Source organism: Lactuca sativa, chromosome 8 (genome assembly GCF_002870075.4).
Source record: "Lactuca sativa cultivar Salinas chromosome 8, Lsat_Salinas_v11, whole genome shotgun sequence".
Taxonomy (NCBI): domain Eukaryota; kingdom Viridiplantae; phylum Streptophyta; class Magnoliopsida; order Asterales; family Asteraceae; genus Lactuca; species Lactuca sativa.
The window spans coordinates 220,719,697-220,738,254 of record NC_056630.2 but is presented as its reverse complement, the minus strand read 5'-3'; the positions used below and the strand labels follow the sequence as shown (position 1 = coordinate 220,738,254).

Genomic DNA, 18,558 nt, shown 5'->3' with positions numbered 1-18,558 from the left:
CCCACACCACTAATATTCCTTTCCTTGGGACAATCCCTCCTGAAGTGTCCAGTCTCTCCACACCCATAACACGCCCGGCTTACTCCAGTGCCTGAAACTCGAGTGATTGGTCGTGCCGGTGCTTTACAGAAACGGGCTGTGTGCCCTTTCCTGTCACAGTTCTTGCAGTGCATCTCGTGACAAATACCATGGTGATGGTAGTTGCACTTGCTGCACTTGGGCAGATTCCCCGCATATGGTTTTGTTGGTGCAGAGGTAGCAGGAGTTTTGGTGGGGGTAGTAGCAGCATGAACCGCAACCATTTGCTTCTTTGAAGGTTCTTGCGAAGTTTGCCCCTTCCTTTTGTTCCAAAATTTCTTCTTGTTGTTGTTGTTGGCATTGATTTCATTGCCGCTGTTCCCTTTGGTTGGTTCAGCCATAATCGCCGCGACTCCTTGACAGACACCATGATCAACAAGAGATTGCGCTAGTTCCTTGGCGCTGGCGAAAGTCAAGGGTTTGGAGGCTAATACACTTCCTCGAAGTTGGGGTGATAGTCCCCAGATGTATCTCTCGACCTTTTGGCTCTCCAGGGTTAACATTCCTGGGCAAAGTGTTATTAAGTCACTGAACCTGTTGGTGTAACCTGCTATGTCCGAACCTACCATCGAAAGGTTCCACAGTTCCTGTTCAAGCTTCTGAATCTCGCCTCTTGGGCAGTATTCTCGAAGGAGCATTCTTTTCAGGTTTTCCCAACCCATGGAGTTTGCCACCACCAGGGTTAGTGTCTGGACGTGGCCGTTCCACCATGTCAGGGCGCGTTCAGAGAAAGTAAAAGCGGCGAACTTTACTTTGCTTTCTTCTGGACATGCACAGATTTCGAATACAGCTTCCGTTTTCTCTATCCATTGAGATAGAGCCAATACTCCCCCAGTCCCGTAAAAGGGAATAGGTTTTCCGTTGGTGAAGTCTTTGTAAGTGCATACCCCTGAACGGCTTTGACCTTGGCCATTTGTAAAACTGTTTGTTCCTCCCCCCGATCCGTTGTTGCTCATTTGTGCCATTGCTGCAGTTACAACAGCGGTTACAGCAGTCTGGAACATAACGGTGTCCATAATTGGAGGAGGTGGTGGAGGTGGTGTTGAAGTTGAGTTTCTGCGTGTTGATCTACGAGGAGGCATGTTCTGGTAGAGAAAAATAAGAATGAATACTATAAGTTTCTAATGTTTTGACAATCGTGTGTTAGTTGTATCTTGTAATTTGTTTTGACTTTAGTTTATGTTTTCAAGGTAGGCATAGAAATTTAAAACTCATAATTTTTGAGAGGTATAAAAATAAGAAATACTTCATATTCATACATATAGGTCACACCTGAAGTGTGTTACATTACATGACTTGTTTGGAAAATTTGACCCTCCTAGGGGTCTCTGATTACAGACGCAAAAGGGAAATAAGGAAAAACTTTTATCCGAAATCCTAATTTATAACAAAATTGTTGGGGCTCGGACAAGTCCTACTTGCGGCGTTTGGAGCTAGATTCGGCATCTGACCGTTTGACTCCCATTAGTCGCCTCTCGAGATCTGCTTGTTGTTCCTTCATTTCTCTTATTTCTGCCAGAGCCGTTATCATTTGGTTTTGAAGTGTTCCCGTGTAGATTTGGTTATTCTCATGTAGTCCTTCCAAACGGCGGATGTCAGCAGCGTTACCTTGGGTAGCAGCATTGATCTCGTGAACTCTGGCTGCTTGTTGGTCCGCCTGGTAGTTCTGGTTAGCTATAGCATTCACGACGACAGGAAGCGCTCGATCAGGTGAGCCTCCCCCACTAACATTGTAAAAATCTCGGCACATGCCGAAAGGAGGGCGTACACCTTGTTGGCGGCTCCAGTAGTAGAGGTGGCTTCCCCAGATGGGGATGGGTCCCGGTTGATATGGTCTGATTACGGGAGGATGAGGGATGGGAGGGTCGTACACTTCTGGCTCGGAGTCTGTCTCGCTAGAAATCTCCTCGATCTCTTCGTCGACTTCGAATTCCTCTCCGACTTCGACTTCGAATTCTTCCTCGATAACCCCTTCGGGTTCTTCCTCGACCTCTTCTTCGATTTCCTCTGGGTCTTCCTCCGGGTCTTCTTCTATCCAACCGCCGTTGCCTTGGTTTGGGTAGTAGGGATCTCCTCGTAAATGGAATCCGGCCATTTGTCTGTACTAGGATAGATGTATGAGAACGTTATAAGAAAAGAAACTTCTATTTAGCGACTTATTATTTTTAACTATAATTTTTTTATTGTACAACTATTTTTAATAATACTTCTATATTATTTCAACTTGGCGAAACTAAAAAAAAAAATTTGTATTTGGTAAGTTTTCGGCTTATTGTCCACTATAACCATTCCTCGACGTACGTTGGTCAAATCCAGGATAAATATAGTTGATCAGGCTATATTTATTCTCGACATGATTACACACCCCGGGGATCAATCGTAGTGTCGTAACTTGCCTTAATACTTTTTAGTAAAACTTGTTATGATACAAGATTAATGCATGCTTTGTAAAAATGTATATCTTTAAAAGAAAGTATTTTGTTCAAGAAAATGTTTTGTCAGAGGGTTTTTGGTCCCCCTTGCATTTATAGTTTGTATATCGTATGTGGTTTGATATACTTAGTTCACTATAAACAATGCTCTGATACCAATCTGTCACACCCCCAAACCAGAATGGCGGAAACATTCGGGGGTGGATGACTTCACGTAGTATCACAACCATTGAATATTGTAAAGAAAGTAGCACAACCATCACATATATAATGAAAACGTATGTTGTTGCGTTATACATATTAGCAAAAAAATATTACAATGAGATGATAAATGTTCAATAATAAAACATCCTTAGTGTTCCCTTCTCCAAAAGCTGGTGGTTACCTGTATAACTGATTCCCTGAGAAATACAAGTGGTTTCGAAAAAGTGTCAACAATTAAGTTGGTGAGTTCATAAGTGTTTTGCATTGAAAAGTATGTCCTTTTTGATAGTAAATCGATGAACGAGGTTTTCAGAAAATCCAATATTTTCTATAAATGATTTGAAAAGTTTCCTGTGTTGGAGTGCGTTTGTGTTTTCCATACTTGAATAATAGTGATAAAATTTGTGTTAACAATAAAATGGAAAACTGAAATGCATATATGAATCTCGTAAATCAAACTTGTTTTTATACTTTTATGTGAGTTTTATAACCATACTATTGACACTGACGGCCTGTAACAACATTCTTCAGGTGTTGTAGTGTTATGACATTTGTCACCCCAGACCTGCCGGTCTAACTATAGCTAATAGTTTAGGTGCGGGATTGTCAATCCCGTATAGATCTATACACAAGTATCACGCTCTCTCTCCAAGAGATTAAGGTATATAATACAGGACTTGAAATGCATACATACAAGTACGTTGAAGTTTAAATGTCTCACATTACTTGGTATAAACAGATTTACGATAATAAAGACTTTACTTCTTTTGAAAGCATTTCAATTGTCGAGATGTATATGTAAAATGTATGAATCACTTGAACCCTACACTCATTATAGTTTCTCAAAAGTATGTTCCCATTTGGTAATAACAACTTGGTGATATAATAGCCCTTTAAACATAAAGTTATTTTTGTATCAAAACCCTATAAGAACGATATTATAATTATGTTTATAAAATGATACTTTGATTTGCAATGTACTTGTATTCCCCCCCCCCCCCACCTAAAACGTGAAAAGAATTGAAAAGTAGGGGTATGAACTCACTCTTTAAGTTTGAAGAGAGAGGCTAGGGTTGAGCAGAACTTCGACCGCGGATGGTTGCGTCGTTGGGCTCTTCGGGGATCTCTGCAGCGTAAATCTTTCGTCGGGGGCTCGAGTGCGGAAACCGAGGTCGTCGGGACAGCTTCTTGTGCTTGGAAGTGTGTGAGAGTAACTGGAGATTTGAGAAAGTGTGCCTAAACTCACAGCTGATGCCATCTATTTATAGTGCTGGGAGAGTGAGTACGCGGGGCGTAATTTTGGAGTACGCTGGGCGTACTCACATACGCGGCGCGTACGTCGTTACGCTGGGCGTAATATGGCGTCATGGCTTACGACTCCTGGCTAGCTAAGCGTAGAGGGGGCGGGCCGATGGGACACGACTCTGGGTCTAGTACGCGGGGCGTACTCCCAGAGAACGCGGGGCGTTACTCGGCCTGTCCTCTTCTAAATTCTGTAACTTTCACATACGAGCTCCGTTTTTCGTGTTCTTTATATCCACGCGTAGGTGAGATTATGTTCTACAACTTTCATTTAGACTCCGTCGGCTAGTTTTGACTTTATTTTTAATGATATATTTTTAATAGACTGGGCCTTCTAAAGTTCGTTAAAAATTCATAGGTTCTTTATTCGACGTCGGTTTTCGTTTGTCTTTTTATTGTTTTATTACCACTGAGGAGATCTTCAACTTCCGTTTAGGTGGCGATAGCTAAATAACACTCGATCTTCAATCCGAGTTTTTAGCCCTCTACTACTGTTACGAAACTTTGAAAATCCGTAACTTCTTCATACGAGGCCCAATTTGGGCGATCTTTTTATGCACGCTCACCTTTCAACGAGATCTACGACTCTTGTTTAGATACTTAAGGCTAAAATGTATTTTATTGAGATTTTTCTTTTTATGTCAAATAATGTTTTAACGTCGTGTCATAAATATATGAGTGGTTATAATTTCTTTAATATAACCCGGTTTTGGGCGTTCTTTATGTTTTTGGAAACCTTGGCATGATATCTAATATTTGATGCAGCCCAACCTTGATACTTGAACGCTTTATTTTCGAGGTTAATTTCGTTGTACTTAGCTTTCGAGTGTTACAATGCTTTTGGAAAATATAGGGTTGTCACAGCGAGCTCGGGTGGTTATGGGAATTTAGGATGTAACCGGTAGAGACTGATGGGCTAAGGGTTGGACCTTGTGATAAAGGATCTCGTGGTCGAACAATGCATGTTTCTGTAGGGCTACGGATGGGTAACCCTATTATTGGATCTCATAAGAACCAGGTGGTTGGACCAGGTGCGAGACTGGAAGTCTCAAGGAATCAGCTAAGGGTATGTATTAATCAGTTGAGTAAAGGATGACCGGAAGACATGGTGCAATATGCAAATGTCGATTCGAGGATCTTTGGATAGGACCGTAGTAACAATTTGGATTTGGATAGGAACCCGAATCGGAATTCGGGCGGGATTTTGTTTCAGTGAGTTGAGATGTGGGGAATCTATATGCCAAGGGCATCAAGGGCAGAATTCTAGGGTGGTGATCGGATTGGTTTGATGGTAGTTTAAGCCATTGTGATGTGTCTCGGGTGGCCCTATCTGTAATAAGAGCCACGACATGTCGGAATCAGGAAGCGGTGGGTCACAGGAGATCAGGTATGAGGTAAGACTATAACTATTCTGGTAGTATCCACCTTTTTGCATTAGATTCAGTACGACAGGTTGCCAACCTATCTCGATTGGATGGATCAATGGATTGTAGGAGATAGGGCAGTTATGGTTAGACGAGGTATTCGTCGGAGGTCGCGGGGGACTGCTGAGTGTGTTTTTGGCCCAAAAATCGGGTATATGTGCGATGTTCCAGGCAGTTGGCAGATAGGTGGGACCTGGGAGGTCCCCGGGTGTTCTCCAGGAAAGCAGCCATGTGGCAGCAAGGGGAGTAGGAGCGACTTCAGCGATTTGGGGTCTGTATGTGAAATTGCTTAGTCGTGGTTGGTCGGTGATATTGTTCTATAGGAAGCCTCAAGGTACTGCGAGTGGGAAGTATTCTAGCTAGACTTGTTTCTTGGGAAATCAGTTCGATAATAATTCACTATGGGCAGTCTGTCAGGGAGACAGACCATCTCGAGACTTCAAAATTCAGGTGGGGCAGGTGCGATCGGGTTGCGAGGAATTTGTTCATCTCCGTGTTCTAGAACCTTATGAGGATTGGTTTCAATTGCCTTGACTAGGTTGTGGTATTAGCGGGTTTGCGGCGGTGTTGTTCAGGTTGTCTGCTGTGTCGGGGACGGTAGCGCATGATTTCGAGGACGAAATATAATTTAAGTGGGGGAGAGTTGTAACGCCCCGTTCTAAAAGTAATTATTTATGGATTCCCGAGATCAAGAGTAAGGGCGTTTCGGTCTTTAGGGGCAATGGGTTTTCATTCGAGAAGGTTTCGAACCAGGGTATGTTGCTAGAAGCGTAGGGCTTCTCGCTACCTTTCTGTGGACATAAAGTTCATCGGGAACGGATCTAGAATGAAGGAGTTGTGTTACTTTGAAGATATTGGCAACTATGACCCTTATGGAGAAAAATTGACGAGAAAGGGGCATACATGCTTTTGGGACACGCGTGGCTACGCCCAGCGTAAGCTGAGTTACGCCCAGCGTAGCGAGTATTTGAATCGCGGGGTGTGAGGCGTACGCCCATCATACGCTAAAGTTCATTAAACCCTAATATGGGTTGAGCCACTATATATATAACATAATGGCTTCAACCCTAGCCCCCATATCAGCCTCCCTAACCTCAGAAGAAACCCTGGAGCGTTCCAACCTTCATTTTTAGAGGTTTTGGCCTTGAAAAGCTCATCTTAGTGGTTTTTAACTTGGAAGAGAAAGGAAGAAGATTTGGAAGGAGGAACCTTGGAAGCTAGAGCTTGTAGATCTGGGACAAGAGTTTCATTTCGGACCTCTTTAAGGTAAAAAGCTTTGAGCTTGATGAATAATCTCTTAGATCTCTCTTGGTACAATTTTATGGACTTTTTGGGTCCAAGAATGCATCTTTATGACTCTAGCACGTTTCTAAGTCCAGGGTTGCCACCCTTAGTATCATATGAGTCCCTTATGCAGTAAACTTTAGGGCTCATTTGTGATCATGCATGAAATCTAGCCACCTTTATGGAAGTATGATGTTATATTTCAAGTTTGGGTTCATTTGGTGGGTTGCAAGCCACCAAGTAGCCGCCTTTACAGCTTAAGACATCTTAATGGACTTGCATCTGTGATTATAGCACCTGGATCGGAGTGTTAAGCACTTAATAAGGAAATGACTTAGCAAAGCACTACGTTGAGCGTATGTGCATGTACGCCCAGCATACCATCAGCGAGCCTGTACGCTAAGCGTAAATTGATTTACACCCCGCGTAACCCTATCTGTTGGATCATGAGCTTTGGGTCGTGGTTTTGGGGCATGTTTGGGTAATTGGGCCTTAGTGGGCCCTCGGAAATCATATTATATGGGTCAAGGAATATAATTTGGGCTTAGGGTGAGGCCCATTAAGGGATTGGGCCCAATGTAGCAAATTAGGCCATTAGTGGGTCACTAGTGGGCTTGAGTGGCTTATCTAGTGTTGGACTTTTCATATTGTGGTTTTGGACCTTAGTCATGGACCAGATTGGGTTAAGGGTAAAATGGTCAATTTACCCTTAGAAGGATATGGTTTTGGAGCTAAGTGTTTTGTGGCATTGATAGTTCGAGGCGCTAGAGGAGCAGCGATGCGGGGATTGTCAAATAGCAGTCAGAAGGGTACCGGCAGTGTTTTCAGCAGTTCAAGGTGAGTCTTCTCACCATACCCATGGGTCTACGGCACCAAGGCCGGCCCATTATGTGTTTATGATATATGTGTGATTACTTTGTGTCTTGATATGTTTTGTGACCGTATGTTTTGCATGAAGACCCCGGGGGGAGGCCGTGGCCTTGGGTGTAAGACCATGTGGGGTAGCCCATGGCAGTCCAAGTAAAGACCATGTGGGGTAGCCTATGGCAGTCCAAGTAAAGACCATGTGGGGTAGCCCATGGCAGCCTAGGTAAAGTCCATGTGGGGTAGCCCATAGCATTCTTGCTGGTTCTTGTATGCATGGCCTATGTGATCTGTTACTATAATATGTGTATGTGTGGTGTGTGGTATGCTCTGGGAAACTCACTAAGCTTCGTGCTTACAGGTTTTGTTTATTGTTTCAGGTATTATCGTTTTGGAAAGGAAGGGCTCGGATTGATCGCAGTGCACACACCTATGATTTCCGCAATGAATGATTTTGGGATGAACTCTGATAAATTTTTTACTTAATGATGATTTGAAATGTTTGGAATAAATGATAACTATTTTTGGGTTACATTAAAAATGAAATTTTTACCCTTGATTTTTGGGTCGTTACAATTGTGAATTACATAGGAACTTAATAAGCATGAAATATCAAAAATTGTCACTAAACAAATATAAATTGTAACCGCAACCAAGCAACGAGTCTCTCACAATTGAAAGCCACATTAAAAGTTAAAGGACTCCTATAATCCATTACTCCCAAATAACGCTTAATTAGGCACAAGATGTCGCATTGAATCGCTATCATCACGAAAAATCAACAAAAGTTATCTTAAGTTATATATGACATATATGATATTGATACAAACATGTATATATTTATGGCCAAATTTAGGAGTGTTACCTATTCAACCTCAAGTTTACAAAAAAACTTTTGTGCTTTCTAAACTTTTGCTTTGTATGTGTTTTTTTCAACATAATTTTTGTGTCGATGTTATATAATTAACTCTTTAAAGAATAAACAATTTCTCATATAGTGATTATGATTTCATGTAAAGACTAAATGATCAAGTAATATAAGTAGTCAAGTAGTTGACTCAATCACATTACTACTTTTATCAACATACTATAAGTTGATTATGAAATTAGTTTTTCTTACTGTTAAACCAATTTTGAGCAACATGAATCTCTTAAGATGCATATCTATACAAAATTTTTCTCCCATAATTATAATTTTTTTTAGAACGGCGCAAAAACCTATTAAATATAACAATAAGTAGTATATTTCAAAATTTATAAAACATACACAATATATGAGGACCGTTTGAATATTAGAAGTGTTTCCATATTTTTATCAATATAGTATCCGTTATATTATTGCAATCAAGGAAAATATATTAATAGACTATTATCATATTATCAACATAATAAATTGAAATAAATACAATAATAATATCAGTGTTCAAAAATTTTGATTAATTTTCAACAACAAATAACTATATTGTTATTTGTAAGATAAACTTGGTTTGACCACATACATATATTATTAATTTTCAACAACAAATAACTATGTTGTTATTTGTCATTAAACAAATATAAACTGTAACCGTAAATAGGCAACGAGTCTCTCACAATTGAAAGCCACATCAAAAGCTGAAGGACTCCTATAATCCATTACTCCCAAATAAAGCTTAATTAGACACAGGATGTAGCATTGAGTCACTATCGTCACGAAAAATCAACAAAAGTTATCTTAAGTTATATATGATATACAAACATGTATATATTTATGGCCCAAATTTAGGAGTGTTACCTATTCAACCTCGTGTTCACAAAAGACCTTTTGTTCTTTCAAACTTTTGATTTGTATGTGTTTGTTTCAACATAATTTTTGTGTCTCCGTCATATCAATAACTCTTTAAAGGATAAAGAATTTCCAATATAGTGATTATGATTTCATGTTAAGACTAAATGATCAAGTGTTTATCAAGTGATATAAGTAGTCAAGTTGTTGACTCAATCACATTACTACTTTTATCAACTTACTATAAGTTGATTATGAACTTAATTTTTCTATCTGTTAAAAAAATTTAGAGCAACATGAAGCTCTTAAGATACATATCTATACAAATTTTTTTCCCTAATATTATAATTTTTCTAGAACGGTGCCAAAAACTATTAAATATAACAGTAAGTAGTATATTTTAATATTTATAAAACATACACAATATGTGAGGACCGTTTAAATATTAGAAGTGTTTCCATATTCTTATCAATATAGTATCCATTATATTATTGAGATCAAGGAAAATATATTAATAGACTATTATCATATTATCAAAATAATAAATTGAAATAAATACAATATTAATATGAGTGTTAAAAAATTTTGTATAATTTTCTACAACAAATAACTATATTGTTATTTGTAAAATAAACTTGGTTTGACCACATACATATATTATTTAAGGGAGTGTTGAGCAACAAGTTTTTGAAATGTTTAAAAACTTTTAGTTTAAGACAAATCAAACAAAAAATATCGTTTAAAAATACAAGCTTAAAACTTTTAATTTAAACCAAAACCCTAAATACAAAACAACTTCAAATAATTAAATATCTTAACATTAATTATAAAACTATAAAATATATTATATCATCTTATCCATCTATTTAATATTTTTTAATCACCCGGATGGAAATGGTATATATATATATATATATATATATATATATATATATATATATATATATATATATATATATATATATAATTTCATTCGAAGTTTACTATCTCGAGTTGTAAATGTCACCAGACATTTAATTTCCTAGTTCATTATAGACTCCTTGTTGAATTTTGTCTAAAAACAAAGTTTTTATGATTACTTCATCAACACCTCCTGTGTCACGAACATCTCCATATATACGATCTCCGCATGACCTTCGTTATCGGGCTCTACTCAACCTTTATCTTCTTCGTTGCTCTTAATAAAACAAACTACAAATGATATGCTTAAAATTGTATATATCATAACAAAAACAAAAAATACTCTTAATGATAAAAATAATACATATTAAACTCAAGAACATAAACCAATATAAATATAACAAAGACTCAGATGACAAACAAAAAGGTGATGATGCCTCATTTATACACATGACAATCGTCAATTACATAGGAACTTAATAAGCACGAAAGATCAAAAATTGTCATTAAACAAATCTAAACTGTAACTGCAACCAAGCAACGAGTCTCTCTTAATTGAAAGCCACATCAAATGCCGAAGGACTCCTATAATCCATTACTCCCAAATAAAGCTTAATTAGGCACAAGATGTAGCAATTAATCGCTATTGTCACGAAAAATCAACAAAAGTTATCTTAAGTTATATATAACATGTATGATATACAAGCATGTATATATTAATGGCCCAAATTTAGGAGTGTTACCTATTCAGCCTCATGTTCACAAAAGACCTTTTGTTCTTTCAAACTTTTGATTTGTATGTGTTTGTTTCAACATAGATTTTGTGTCTCCGTCATATCAATAACTCTTTAAAGGATAAAGAATTTCTCATATAGTAATTATGATCTCATGTTAAGACTAAATGATCAAGTGTTTATCAAGTAATATACGTAGTCAAGTTGTTGACTCAATCACATTACTACTTTTATCAACATACAATAAGTTGATGATGAACTTAATATTTCTATCTATTAAAAAAATTTAGAGCAACATGAAGCTCTTAAGATGCATATCTATACAAAACTTTTTCCCCAATATTATAATTTTTTTTAAAACGGTGCCAAAAACTATTAAATATAACAGTAAGTAGTATATTTCAATATTTATAAAACGTACACAATATGTGAGGACTGTTTGAATATTAGAAGTGTTTCCATATTCTTATCAATATAGTATCTGTTATATTATTGGGATCAAGGAAAACATATTAATAGACTATTATCATATTATCAACATAATAAATTGAAATAAATACAATATTAATATCAGTGTTAAAAAATTTTGTTTAACTTTCGACAACAAATAACTATATTGCTATTATTAAAATAAACTTGGTTTGACCACATACATATATTATTTAAGGGAGTCTTGAGCAAGAAGTTTTGAAATCTTAAAAAACTTTTAGTTTAAAACAAATCAAACAAAAAATATCGTTTAAAAATACAAGCTTAAAACTTTTAATTTAAACCAAAACCCTAAATACAAAACAACTTCAAATAATTAAATATCTTAATTAATTATAAAACTATAAAATATATTATATCATCTTATCAATCTATTTAACATTATTTAATCACCCGGATGAAAATGGTATATATATATATATATATATATATATATATATATATATATATATATATATATATATATATATATATATATAATTTCATTCGAAGTTTACCATCTCGAGTTGTAAATGTCACCAGACATTTAATTTCCAGGTTCATTATAGACTCTTTGTTGAATTTTGTATAAAAACAAAGTTTTTATGATTACTTCATCAACACCTCCTGTGTCACGAACATCTCCAAATATACGATCTCCGCATGACCTTCTTTATCGAACTCTATTCAACCTTTATCTTTTTCGTTGCTCTTAATAAAACAAACAACAAAATGATATGCTCAAAATTGTATGTAACATAACAAAAACCAAAAATACTCTTGATGATAAAAATAATGCATATTAAACTCAAGAACATAAACCAATGTAAATATAACAAAGACTCAGATGACGAACAAAAAGGTGATGATGCCTCATTTATACACATGACAATCGTTAATTACATAGGAACTTACTAAGCACGAAAGATCAAAAATTGTCATTAAACAAATATAAACTGTAACCGCAACCAAGCAACGAGTCTCTCTGAATTGAAAGCCGCATCAAAAGTCAAAGGACTCTGATAATGCATTACTCCCAAATAAAGCTTAATTAGGAACAATATGTAGCATTGAATCGCTATCGTCATGAAAAATGAACAAAAGTTATCTTTAGTTATATATAATATACATGATATACAAACATGTATATATTTATGGCCCAAATTTAGGATTGTTACCTATTCAACCTCATGTTCACAAGAGACCTTTTGTTCTTTTTGTGACATCTCCATTTTCGCGGCCAGAAAATACCGATTTTTGTTTATGCTTTATAAATATCAGAGTACCTCTTTTAATAAAAATGTGGCAGAATTTGTTCCCAGAAAAACATGAAAAATACGTTATCAAAGATCGTGATACTGCTATTGACCGCTTCGATTTTACTTCAATCGTGTGGCTTACGTCGGATGCTACATCGATCTTGGTTCTCCGAACCATGTAACACACTCATCTTAGTCGGACTCGATACGATATGACCACTAGGGTCGAAATGACAATCATCTTCTTAATTGTTACCGAAACAATGGTAACGATAGACATGAACAAGACAAAATCAATTACTAGTGCCTTGGTAACCTTGTGACTTTCCCTGATCCAAGCGTGAGTCAGTGCTTCCGGTAGTATAGGCCTCTACTACCATTCACACCTACTCATACTCGTCCCAAGTATTGTCTCGCAGTTCGCCAAGTCATTATCACAAAAACAATTTAACACATACAAATGTGTCCAAACAATCATATAATTTTCCCTAGACTCTACTAGGACTTCTTCCATGCGTATCTTCAATCATCAATTCCGCTTCAACTTGGTTGGTGATGGAAATGTCAGATGATGGGGTAACTTCATGTATTATACCAAAAATCTTTTTTTCTGCTATTCGAAAGTGTACTTCTCCCGTACTAGTCGTATTATTTATTAGACGCATTCTAAAGGCAAGATAACACTCTTACGGTATCTTCCAATAGGTACCATTCAGTATCGTATGCCTTCTCATTTCCTCCATTTAGTCAGTTCACTACGAGTGTTCACCATGATGTTCTGCACACCAAAGCAATCATTTGGTGTATCGAGACAAGAATATAGATAGATGAAGATTTAGACGTGTAATCTATCCAATTACTCCAAAAAAAAATTACATGTCAATTCTAATACTGTAGTTAAACGTTTAGAAATCTGAACACATAAAATTTCTTGATCTGGTCGGCAACAAACCATAGATCCGATCAAACAATAGCATAAAGCATCACAAATCATTTAGCACATAAAAGAATTTTAGGCATCTTCCTTAATTTAGCTAGTGCTTGTGTCTATTCAAGTGTATTACCTAAACTTATTAGACACACTCCTCACAATCATCGCTTAGCATTCTAAGTTTAAGTCTAGAAATAAATCCATACTTCTAGTTCGCTTAAACTAATTCTCTAATACCAACTGTGACGTCCCCATTTTCGTGGCCAGAAAAGACCGATTTTTGTTTATGCTTTATAAAAATCAGAGTACCTCTTTTAATAAAAATGTTGCAGAATTTGTTCCCAGAAAAACATGATAAATACGTTATTAAAGCATTTCCGAAGAAATGTAATTCCTTTTAAAACTTTAGGATGTCATCGTCAATACAAAAACATAAGCATAAACATAACTTACATTCATTTACACTAGTGATCTACATCTCTTTTAAATCTCTCAGTGTAAAGTAGCTTCGTATCGACACCTATGATACAAATAAGCTTGAGTGGGTCAAGTTGGGAAACCTGGTGAGTACATAGGGTTTTCAACCCACAATAATATAATTATTATGTTTAAACATCAAACAATCAACCTAATTACCCATCCCTATTATCTTACTCTTAAGGGACTACCCTAAGAGTCATCTATCTGGCATTCGTTCATTCTGAAGTCCCTTGCTTCTAGGGTTTATAAGACAGACACCAAGTCCATAGCTGCCAATGCTCATTCGTAAAGCACTAAGTCTGTAACTGCTATAGTTCATTCATCGGGTACTAAATCCATAGCTACCGGTGTTTATCTAGTAGGTACTAAGACCATAGCTACCAACGTTTATCTATCAAGTACTAAGTCCATAGCTACCAACGTTTATTTAATAGGCACTAAGTCCATAGTTGCTGATGTTATTTATTAAGCACTAAGTCTATAGTTGCCTATGTTCACTTATATCATCTTTCATCTCTGATCATTCATCTACCCATGTTTTACCCAACATATTTGTAGATATAAAATACATATACAGTTTAAATCATTTAAAACATGTATAAAATCGTTCATCCAACATAGATAGCAAGTATACAGGTTATATGCACAGATAGCACGTAATTTATATAAAATACTTCATATCTATGTGTAAGATGAAAGTAACCATGCACTCACTTGTTAAGGTGGTGATTGCGAACCGAGACAACGTTTCGCTTCTATTAATTTATTTTCGTTCTACGAAATATAGTATCATTACTACTAGAGTTTAGTCTAATATTCACTGAGACTAATTAATAGTCTAGCTATTATTACTATTATATAAGCGTTAAACAATACTATTCACTCACTATGTACAGACAGGGGCCAGACATAAAACACCGGGGGGGCATGACCATTTTGGCATATACCACTTCTGAAATCCAAAAACCCTATGCGACCCTTTAAATCAGATTCCCCGTACCGCGAGTGGTTAAAAAGATATTATAACGACACTTATATAACCCATAATAATAGCCCAAATATTTATTATAAGTTCTTAATAACAATACTATATTTAAATAAAAGCTTTAAAATAGGGTAGGTGGATCTTACCTACGAGGAGGTTTGGCTAGAAGCCGGGCTCTGCAGGGGCAGAACTTCCGAGCCGAAAGCTCTTCGTCTCGGAACCGTCGAGCGCTCTTGGGCTTTCTTCTAGCGCTACGGGAGTTTTGGGAGGTTTAGAGAGAAAGTAGAGAGAAGAAAGAATGAGAAATGTGGGAAGAAAATGAGGGTGGGAGAGGTTCTATTTTTAGGGTGAAAATGGTTGAACTTGGTGGCACATGTTGTTGGATTAGTGTCTAAGTCCATAACTATTTTGGTATGTGCTTGACCCGATGGTGCATGGTCCTTTTGGGTTGCCTTCACCAAAGCAACTTGATAGGATGAATTATGGAGAGAAAGGATTAAATATTATTTATTAATATATTATGGGAATAATATATTAAAGGAGAAATCATATTGTTTAATTAATATTAGACAAGAATTAATAAGAATTAAGTTTGTGACTAAAAGAGATTAATTAAACTTAAGGGACTGGAATTGTAATTATAAGATAATTGCAATTGGGCTATGGATTGCCTCATATTAAAGGAGTGGACGAATTCTATGGGGAAACCCATTGGAAATCGTCCAAGGCCTGTAAGGAAAGGAGTCCATGGGTTGCTTAGGGCTTAAGCGTCCAAATTAGGGTTTCCTTGTTTGATAACCCTAATAGCCTCACTATATATAGACCCCTTATGCCTCAAAAACATGGACATGACTCCTTCTAGGGTTTGTTGACGTTTTTGGGCAGCCTCCTTTACCTCTCCTCTTCATCCTCTTTCTTATGGTGTTTGTGAACCATTAAAGGAGTGACATTTGTGACTCTAAGCTTTCTAAAGTCAATACAATGAGGAATTGGATTGTTATTGCTACATAACAATCAAGGTAATATCTTAAACCCATTCTTATGTTAATATGATTACTTGTATGTCACACCCCCGACCGAGGCGGCGGAACATGCCGGGCTGTGCGACTAAGTTCATGGATCATAGATAAATTGAATATACAGCACAAGTACAACAATAAACAAAACAACATTTCATTACATATTTATGTTTTCATACAAAGTTCTTACAGATAGTAATAAGATAATAATACGAGTTTGCCTTAACAGTTAGGCATAACAGTTCAAAAGTAGAAAATTAAAGTACTTGCGAGCCATGTTTTCCATCATCTGAGTGTGCCCGTAATTTCACTGATTTCCTGAGAATACATGTATTTTAAAAGTCAACACGAGGTTGGTGAGAGTCACAGGTTTTCTGCTAGCCGCAGTAATAATACTTTCAAAAGTCCAAAAGTATATTTTTCTTGTATAACAATAGTTGAAACAATGCTTGTCATGAGTCTTTAAAAGCCAATAAGTAATTTTATAAATAAATCTATGCTTTTAAAGAAAACGTGTTTGATATAACTTCATGAAAGTTTAAATATATTCATTGTATAAGTAACCACTATACTTAAAAAAAACAGTTCTGAAGGCAACCAAACCTATGGTTGTAGTGAAAAAGTGAGAGAGATTCGTGTTAATGTTTTTAGTGAGTTCTATAATCGAGCTATAGACGAAAAGTACCCCTCCCTACGACGCTTCATTGGACGTTGTAGTAACGATCGTAGACACATATCACCTGCTTCGATTGATCAGTCGATGGTTGTAGCTAGCAACCGCAGGTGGGGTTGTCGACCCCATATAGATCTATATATATGTACCTCGCTCCGAAGATTAACGATTATAGCAGTATGGGGCAGGCTAAGTGATTAAACTCAGCTAATGAATAGTAGCGTCTCACTCAAAAACCATTAACGAAAAGTTTGTGAATAACTCTCAGCCCTAACTTAATTATAGATAAGTACCGGGCATAATGAATTTCGTAGTATAGTATTTGTAAAAGTCGAGTATGGTTGACGTATTTAACATAATGGTATTGTACAAGTGTGTAATGCCTAGTATTCAGATATGGAAGTCTTTATAACTTTTAAAATTGTACCATGTATATCATATAAGACATATGTATTTGCATAATAAATACTATTTACCACATGTATTCTCCCCCAAGAATAAATAAAATATTGAAAAGGGGCCGTAACTCTCACCTTATCGAGTGGTAAACGAGTAGTTCTGAAGACCAGAATGTATTGCCGTGAGGTCGTGATCTCCGGGATTAGTTCGATTTCCTAGAAATTCGATATATATTAATATTTGGACGTGATTACGTATTATAACAATTTCTTGAATAATTCTCTAAGTCTTGCCAATTTAAAATTTATAATTATTTTAATTAAATTTTAAAATTTAATTTATTATAATTCCGCAAGTATTTAAATAACCAAAATTAATTTATTTGAAATCAACTTTAAAATTTCTAAAATATACGTATAGACATTTATCATTTAATTTTTGTATTTAAAGTTTGATTTGTTTTGAAATGATTTTTCCATCTTAAAGTAAGTTTTAAACATTTTTAATTAAACTTTTATTATTTAAAACTTATTTTGGAATAATTTCAATTAGTGAGGGACTAAAGCTGGATAATTTCAAAGTTTAGGGACTATATCTATTTGTTTTGAAATGATGTTTAAACAATTACCATTCTTGTATAACAGGAGGCATACGCCCTCCAGTTCTTCTTCTTCTTGTCGCAATACTTAAATGACGAAAGAAAGAAACAAAAGTTTGTAGCAATTCTTTATTATTATTATTATTATTATTATTATTATTATTATTTTGATACTCGATGCAAGAAAAAAAAAATATAATACAGGCGGTGAAGATAGCTTACTGGGTGGAGGAGATGGTGGCTGGCGGTGGCTTGAGGTGACAACAGCAGCGTCACAGTGGTGGTGGGTGATGGCCGGCAGCCTCCTGCTGTCGTTTCCTAGCTTGGTTTGGCAGCTGGTCGACGGAAGGGAGAGAGGGCAGCTGCTGGGGGTGATCAAGGGGGTGTTTGGTGGTGATCTTGATCAAGGAAGGTGGCTAGTAGTGGTGGAATAAGGTGGTTTGTGTGGTGGTAATGTTGTACCCGTGAGAAGAAGAAGAGATAGAGAGGAGAGAAATTTGCAATTGTTTGTGTGGAAGGAAGGAGGCTCATGCATTCTTTTTATAGTCAAATGAGCTCACTCACAAGCCTTGTTAGGCCATGCTTCCACCCATGCATGTACTTCTTTGGCAAAGCTTGCACTCAAGAAGAAGGGAGAGAGGGAGAAGGAAACCCACGTGGGTTTATACCAGGTGGAAGATGATCAGATTTTTTTGAGTCCTTCACACCATGGGGGCCCCACATGGAGTTATACCTCCATTTCATGTCCAAAACATGCGA

General features: G+C 36.5%; 1 long non-coding RNA gene across 1 annotated transcript; it reads right to left on the bottom strand.

Moving 5' to 3' along the window:
- Window positions 1–16,259: 16,259 nt before the first annotated feature.
- LOC128128036 (uncharacterized) lies at window positions 16,260–18,289 on the bottom strand. The gene is made up of 3 exons (XR_008225592.1): window positions 18,022–18,289; window positions 17,336–17,416; window positions 16,260–16,447 (listed from the first exon to the last, which is right to left on the bottom strand). It is a non-coding gene; the product is annotated as an uncharacterized LOC128128036 (long non-coding RNA).
- Between the last annotated feature and the right edge of the window lie 269 nt (window positions 18,290–18,558).